Source organism: Electrona antarctica (assembly GCF_951216825.1).
Source record: "Electrona antarctica genome assembly, chromosome: 8".
Taxonomy (NCBI): domain Eukaryota; kingdom Metazoa; phylum Chordata; class Actinopteri; order Myctophiformes; family Myctophidae; genus Electrona; species Electrona antarctica.
The window spans coordinates 36,572,186-36,578,903 of record NC_136789.1 but is presented as its reverse complement, the minus strand read 5'-3'; the positions used below and the strand labels follow the sequence as shown (position 1 = coordinate 36,578,903).

The window sequence follows — 6,718 nt, the reverse complement described above, 5'->3', positions numbered from 1 at the left end:
ACATAATTATGGGGGTCCTTGACATGGAAATGTGTGAAAAAAACCGCAACCTGCAAGGCTGCAACTACCAATAAGCTCAAAGTCGACTTGGCAACCCTCGCTACAGGAAGTTGGTCCTACATGTTTTTTATGCTAACGCCGGTAAGTTGTGTTTTTCGACTTCATTGCGTTTATATACAAAATACAAATACATCTTTAATCTGTATTCTGTACCATACATGTCGGGTTTGTCTGTATAAGGCTTCACTCACACCTTTCGATCTAGCATACAACATTGATGCATGCTAGATGTAAACAAAGGGTTTGTTTATGTATGTATGTAGCCAAGTTTAGCTAACAAGCTAATGAAGCTAAAAACAGTGTCTATTTTTGGCCATTTGTATATTTCATATTGATCATGTATGCCCTTTATGGACCTTTATGGCTGTTACTTTTGTCAATGTAGAGTGTTAAAATCGTAATAGTTTTCTCTATCTTGCAGATCTGTCTACCATTGTCTGTGTTTTACTCATCACTATGAGTGCCTCAAAGGATCTGCCCACGAATCATCCAGAACTGAAGGAAATATTAAAATATATTGGTAACTTGGTTCCACCAGAATGGAAGGCATCACCAATGAAGGCAAAGGCACCTCAGCGGATTGGGAAGTTGGTGATCAAAGATGATGGAAAAACTCTAAAGGAAATATTAAAAGAAGTTGATGACTTGGTTCCACCTGAGGCTGCGTCACAATGGAAGACACCCCCACGAGCAAAGAAGGCAAAGGCACCTCGCCCGATGGTGAAGTGGGTAAACAAAGATTTTGATGGAAACATCATCTATGATCAGCCCAGATCAAGCAGGAAACAGTCGGATCAGGGTCAGTATTGGTATTGCATTATGTTTATTTATATATATATATATATATATATATATATATATATATACTTACTGCATCAACTTATTTATTAGCACTGTGCTAATAAATAAGTTGATGCAGTAAGTTGTCCGTCTTTGTTCCCTGGAGTGTGCAGTCCCTTCCTTGGAAGGTTTTTCCCTTTTTGATGTCTATGCCTGCTAACTAGACTTGCACCTCCCACGGGTCTTGTTGGATGTGCAGGAGTCCTTTTTCGTCTCATATTCATATATATATATATATATATATATATATATTGGAGATCTTGATTATTTAACCAGTCAAATCAAGTTGTCACTAGTGCTGGATAATTGAAAGAGTGTCACTATTAATGTCACTATGTACATACAGTACACTACTACTAAAGCCATTTCAAACCCCAGCTCATCCCATGTCAATAACCAGGCTGCCACTAGCCTTTGGCAAATGGGACAATTTAATCTTATATTGTTTTATTTTTGTTAGCAGCTGGTCCAAGTAGAAAAGCTGAAACTGGTGGTTCTCGTCGGAAGACTGTTCCTGCCCCTAACTGTGAGGTGGCATTTACGCAAGATGCTATTGGTGTGTATTTCATTAGCGCAAAGCAATACGTTCATATTATATTGGTATAATCTGTCATTGAGTTTAAATGTTAATGACTAGGATAATGGGTAACTACATCTTTCTCGGACATTCCATGTATTATACCTTTGATCATGTTAATTGTAAAACACAACAACTTCTTGTTTTTCCATATCCCATACTATTTTAACAGATTGTTTCATATAAGAGCTCCAGCTCATTGCCTCAGGGGAGGTTCAGGAAGCATCAACCCCATCAGTTCATCTCCAGGCTTCCAATGACTGGAGTACACGAAAGCGTCTCTTTGTAGAGAGATGGCGGGCAGAGAGACCGCGTCTAGTGGACAGTGTAGCAGCAAAATAAAACGTAGCCCCACGCATCTGCCAACAGTGTGCCATCAATCCAGCAGCTGTTCGCTGTCATGACTGTCAACCACGCCCCTTCCTCTGTGGTGAATGTGACATCATCACGCACTCACGATATGTGCTCCACAACAGAGATGCCATGACTGCTGGGTTCTACCAGCCATTGCCTCCAACCACTTGCATTGTGGATAAGGCTCTTTGTCCTTGTAGTAAGTTGTTTGTGAGTGTACAGCAGGGTTCCCCAATAGGCGGCCCGCGGGCCATTTGCGGCCCGCGGAGCGCCCCCTGGCGGCCCGCGGAAGAATAAAATTAAATGGGGGTCAGTAGCCTATGCATGTCAAACTGGGCATCCTTTTCAAATGGGGTCCTGCCCTGAAAATGAATTTTCAGGGCAAGACCTCGTGCGGACTCGGCCCCCAGCCTGGTACCCTAGTCAAAATATGGCCCTCGAGGAAAATTAATTGGGGAACCCTGGTGTACAGCATAACCTATTCAATTCTGTCACGTTACGCTCGTTAGTTTGACCACTTAAACAATGCTTTTTGTTGTCTTATTGCTTGGTATTAAATGCATTTGACTGCCCCATGTCAATCAGCTTCCTGCGGCTTTTCAGCAATGCAGTCATTGAATCCATTTTACCGTCTCAAGAAAAGATTCTCTTCAGGGTGTTCCAGAGATCGTGATGTCTTTCCCATTGGACTTTCATTATCTTAATTCTCATCCATGTTTTTCAGAGCGCCTTGTACCTGTGGAGATTCCTGACGTCATTTGTAGCTGTCCAAAAGAGGCGTCGAGGGTGAAGCCAGGGAAGTCTGTTACTCTGGTCACAATGAATGATAAGGAAATGAAGAGCTCTTTTTGTCCTTTTTAAAAAGCCTCTTGGAAATTTGTCTGCACTCAATAATTTGTACAAGGCTTGTCATCGGTATGTATATAAAATCACTTGCTATTGACTAATGTATGCCACTGTACAAAGCACCAAAACCCTGTTTTAGTTTCTACATCTTACGTGTGTGTGTTTTCTCTCTTTCTAGGGCGATATGATCTCAGTATGCCTGACCTGTGTTGTGAGGCATGCAACGCCACTTGGACTGCTGGGTTGAATGACTTAATTAATACGAACTACTGGCCTGCTACCCTACAGTTCGCCACGGTTTATGCCACCGATGTTTTCTTTTCATTCAAACAAATGAAGATGGCTGCACCAGGGTTGTCCTGCCAGGCATTTTTAAAACTGCTGGATCAGACAACTGTCCACTTTGGTCGTGTGAGTATTGAACTTATTAACCTACCTGTTTGTCATGTCTGTTGAATTTCCTGTTAATCTATTTGTTGCACATCATTAGCTGTTGATTTACTTATTTTGAAATAAGAGAGACAAGAGATGACAAGAGATGGCTTCCAGAAAAGTTATTTTGAATGAGAAGCTGTGCAGTACGAGCAGGAAAACATCTGCAAGGAGGATCCTTTCATGTGTCCTGCATGCACACCAGAAATGGTTGCAATATCAGTAGATGGAAATCGCAAACACTATCGCTTCAAGAATGCAGCCAGGTACTTATACTATATTACCAAGAAAACAAGTGTAATATGCACCAAGTAACTTCATACTGTATATTGTAAAGTGTTAATATGTTTTTGTTTTCTTTAGATCTGAGGAACAGGCCATTTTCGATGGCATCTTCATAGCCAAGGATGAGGACGTGAGAAGATTTGTGGACAACATACACAAGAAGACAAAGCATGTAAGATTGTATACTATATGTGCACGACTACAATACCCTCATACGAAAAGGTTTTCATCTTCCATTTTCTATATGGTAGGTCTCTGGGAGAGGTGTTTGTGGAGGGCAGTGGTCAGCAGCCAGAGAGACCTCCAAAAAATCCGCCAGTCATATAGATGAAGAGGGACTGGAGCTCGCTGTGTGTCGGCATGGAGTGTTACTCTGTGCCCTAAATATGTACGGGGGAGAAATCTATGCCTACCCAATGTACCTGCAACAAAAGCTGGCCAGTAGCCAAATCCGTTTCTTTTGTATGGATGTGACCTGTAAATATTGGCCCTACTTCCAAAAAGTTGCAGCTAAATGTCCAGAGCTGAACCATCTGTTGAACATGAAGCCGTTCCTCTGTGTTTCATGCCAAAGCTCATGATTTCAAATGTGAGGTAAGGAAACATTAGCATTGCATTGAATGACTATCTGAACACCAGTATGTGAATGTCGCCATCATCTGAGCCTTGTATTTGTTGTTATATATTTACACAGGTGAAATCGAGTGGGCAATACCAGGACGGGGCTGGTCGTATTTGATGTCTTAGAGACCGCATTTGTTTTATTGGCTATGATACTTTGTCATTGTAGACCACCAAAGGTCTTCAAAGCCAGTTGCAGAAACTTGAGTCAATGAAGGTCCAATTTGCAGTGGCAGAGAGCCAGTTGGAAGAGTGGGTCCAGGATGTAAAGGAGTGGGCAGAAGGTAAGTGAAGAGTGGGTCCAGGATGTAAAGGAGTGGGCAGAAGGTAAGTGAAGAGTGGGTCCAGGATGTAAAGGAGTGGGCAGAAGGTAAGTGAAGAGTGGGTCCAGGATGTAAAGGAGTGGGCAGAAGGTAAGTGAAGAGTGGGTCCAGGATGTAAAGGAGTGGGCAGAAGGTAAGAGAGCCAGTTGGAAGAGTGGGTCCAGGATGTAAAGGAGTGGGCAGAAGGTAAGTGAAGAGTGGGTCCAGGATGTAAAGGAGTGGGCAGAAGGTAAGTGAAGAGTGGGTCCAGGATGTAAAGGAGTGGGCAGAAGGTAAGTGAAGAGTGGGTCCAGGATGTAAAGGAGTGGGCAGAAGGTAAGTGAAGAGTGGGTCCAGGATGTAAAGGAGTGGGCAGAAGGTAAGTGAAGAGTGGGTCCAGGATGTAAAGGAGTGGGCAGAAGGTAAGTGAAGAGTGGGTCCAGGATGTAAAGGAGTGGGCAGAAGGTAAGAGTGGGTCCAGGATGTAAAGGAGTGGGCAGAAGGTAAGGAGGTAAGGAGTGGGCAGAAGGTAAGGCTTCTGCCAGGTGACCTCAGTAGAGAACTTTATGTTAGCTTCCACTGACATTCCACTGACACAAAAATAAATAAAAACTGGGTATTGTGGCTACCAAATTCAATGAAAATAACCTGTATTAAGCCAGGATTACCACGGAATTTATTAAGTGTGGTGTAAAACCATGCAAAACAAAACTTACCCTGTCTTTTCATCTTCTTGTTCTCCTTGTTCTTGCCGCTTGTCAGCCTCCCTCTCTTATTGCCAGACGGACCAGTTGTACAGACAGACAGTTGTACAGACAGAGCAGTACTGAGAGTAGAGGAGGAGATGATTGTACTAGATCTGATTGAAGTACCAGAAGTGGACCCTTCTGAAGGGTCCACTTCTGGTACGGTAGGTAGAGTGGTGAGAGAGGAAGCAGAAGGGTCCACTCCTACCGTACCAGGAGTGGACCCTTCTGCTTCCTCCTCCCTCACCACTCCTACCGTACCAGGAGTGGACCCTTCTGCTTCCTCCTCTCTCACCACTCGTACCGTACCAGGAGTGGTGAGAGAGGAAGCAGAAGGGTCCACTTCTGGTACAGTAGGTAGAGTGGTGAGAGAGGAAGCAGAAGAGAGAGGTGTAGGCACAGTGGGGCCAGGGAGAGGAGCAGAAGGGTCCACTTCAATCAGATCTAGTACAATCATCTCCTCCTCTGGGGGACTCTCTGTGTCCTGTGATGGCTGCTCCTTAGTGGGACCTGTAGTGGTTTTGATTGGTCAACATGTTTACTTTCATTTGTGTGTACAAAGACAAAATGTGCATTTCAAAATTCTGAAGAGATTTAAAAAAAAGTTCTTACAGTTCAGGAGAAATTCGTATATTCTCCGCAATTTGCTCAACAGGGGGCTTGGCAGGAGCAGAGTCTCAATGTTGGCAACCCATCCATTACTTTTCTTAGTACCATATAGTAAAATAGGTTGATATCCTAAAGCATTAAGTCTGGTCACCTGAAATAAACAAAAGCAGTTGGTACATACATTAAACCCATTGAATTACTAGGTTGTGTACAGTTTCTAGTAGTACACAATGTCGCTTTACTTACGGTAACTGCTGCTCTATCTTTCTCCCGTGCAGCGTTCATGTTTTGTTTTATACCTGCACTCCACTCACAGCTGAACTTCTCCAGTTTGGCTTGTTGTTTGACTTTAGTAGGGAGGCTTCCTTTGCACTTACAACACGTTTTTCTGTTTGCCACGTTTGGTTCCTGGCATTGTGGACAGGCCTTTTTTTTCATGGCGACAACTTGACAAGATCTGCAAGATAGAGAAAACTATTACGATTTGAACACCCTACATTGACAAAAGTAAACAGCCTCATGTGGACATGCAAAATGCTAAACTGGTTCATGCTTCCCAAGAGCTGCATACACTGTCTTAATTCCACTTGTACACTCTTAGTTTGCCTTTAGTGTTTTAATAAAAGTATCCCCTTACCAAATACAGCTTTAAGTTAAACACATCAGTCTCAATGGTCACACAGGAACAACAAGCCCCCTGTCTCCACCTGTAGCTGTTAAATGACATAAACCATGCAGGTTAGAGACAGTGACACCATAGCATATGTTACAGAATATATCAAAACAGCCCATTTCTTGGTTCAGCTTTGCATAAACCTAATCTATATACTCACAATTCTCCAGTTTAAGTGCCTACACATTTGGGGAGGCCACGCCCCAAACAATTCTAGACAGGACTCCACGACTACTACAGCAACACTACAGTGCAGACCTGACAATATAAAAATACTTTCATTGTAGATTATACAAAAAACTAATAAACCAAATATACAATGCAGAAACCAAGTGGACAGGCTTACCGAGTGACAGTTCAGCAGTTAAACATC

At 42.9% G+C, this 6,718-nt stretch overlaps 3 long non-coding RNA genes across 3 annotated transcripts; 2 read left to right on the top strand and 1 right to left on the bottom strand.

Annotated features, from left to right (window-relative positions):
• Positions 1 to 1,359: 1,359 nt before the first annotated feature.
• LOC306928013 lies at positions 1,360 to 2,657 on the top strand. Its single transcript, XR_013790629.1, has 3 exons — positions 1,360 to 1,456; positions 1,650 to 2,030; positions 2,556 to 2,657. It is a non-coding gene; the product is annotated as an uncharacterized lncRNA (long non-coding RNA).
• Positions 2,658 to 2,860: 203 nt separating this feature from the next.
• On the top strand, positions 2,861 to 4,065 carry LOC306928574. The gene is made up of 3 exons (XR_013790715.1): positions 2,861 to 3,088; positions 3,197 to 3,375; positions 3,473 to 4,065. It is a non-coding gene; the product is annotated as an uncharacterized lncRNA (long non-coding RNA).
• A 1,393-nt stretch (positions 4,066 to 5,458) lies between these two features.
• LOC306927514 lies at positions 5,459 to 6,140 on the bottom strand. Its single transcript, XR_013790533.1, has 3 exons — positions 5,919 to 6,140; positions 5,676 to 5,823; positions 5,459 to 5,573 (listed from the first exon to the last, which is right to left on the bottom strand). It is a non-coding gene; the product is annotated as an uncharacterized lncRNA (long non-coding RNA).
• Positions 6,141 to 6,718: the final 578 nt, after the last annotated feature.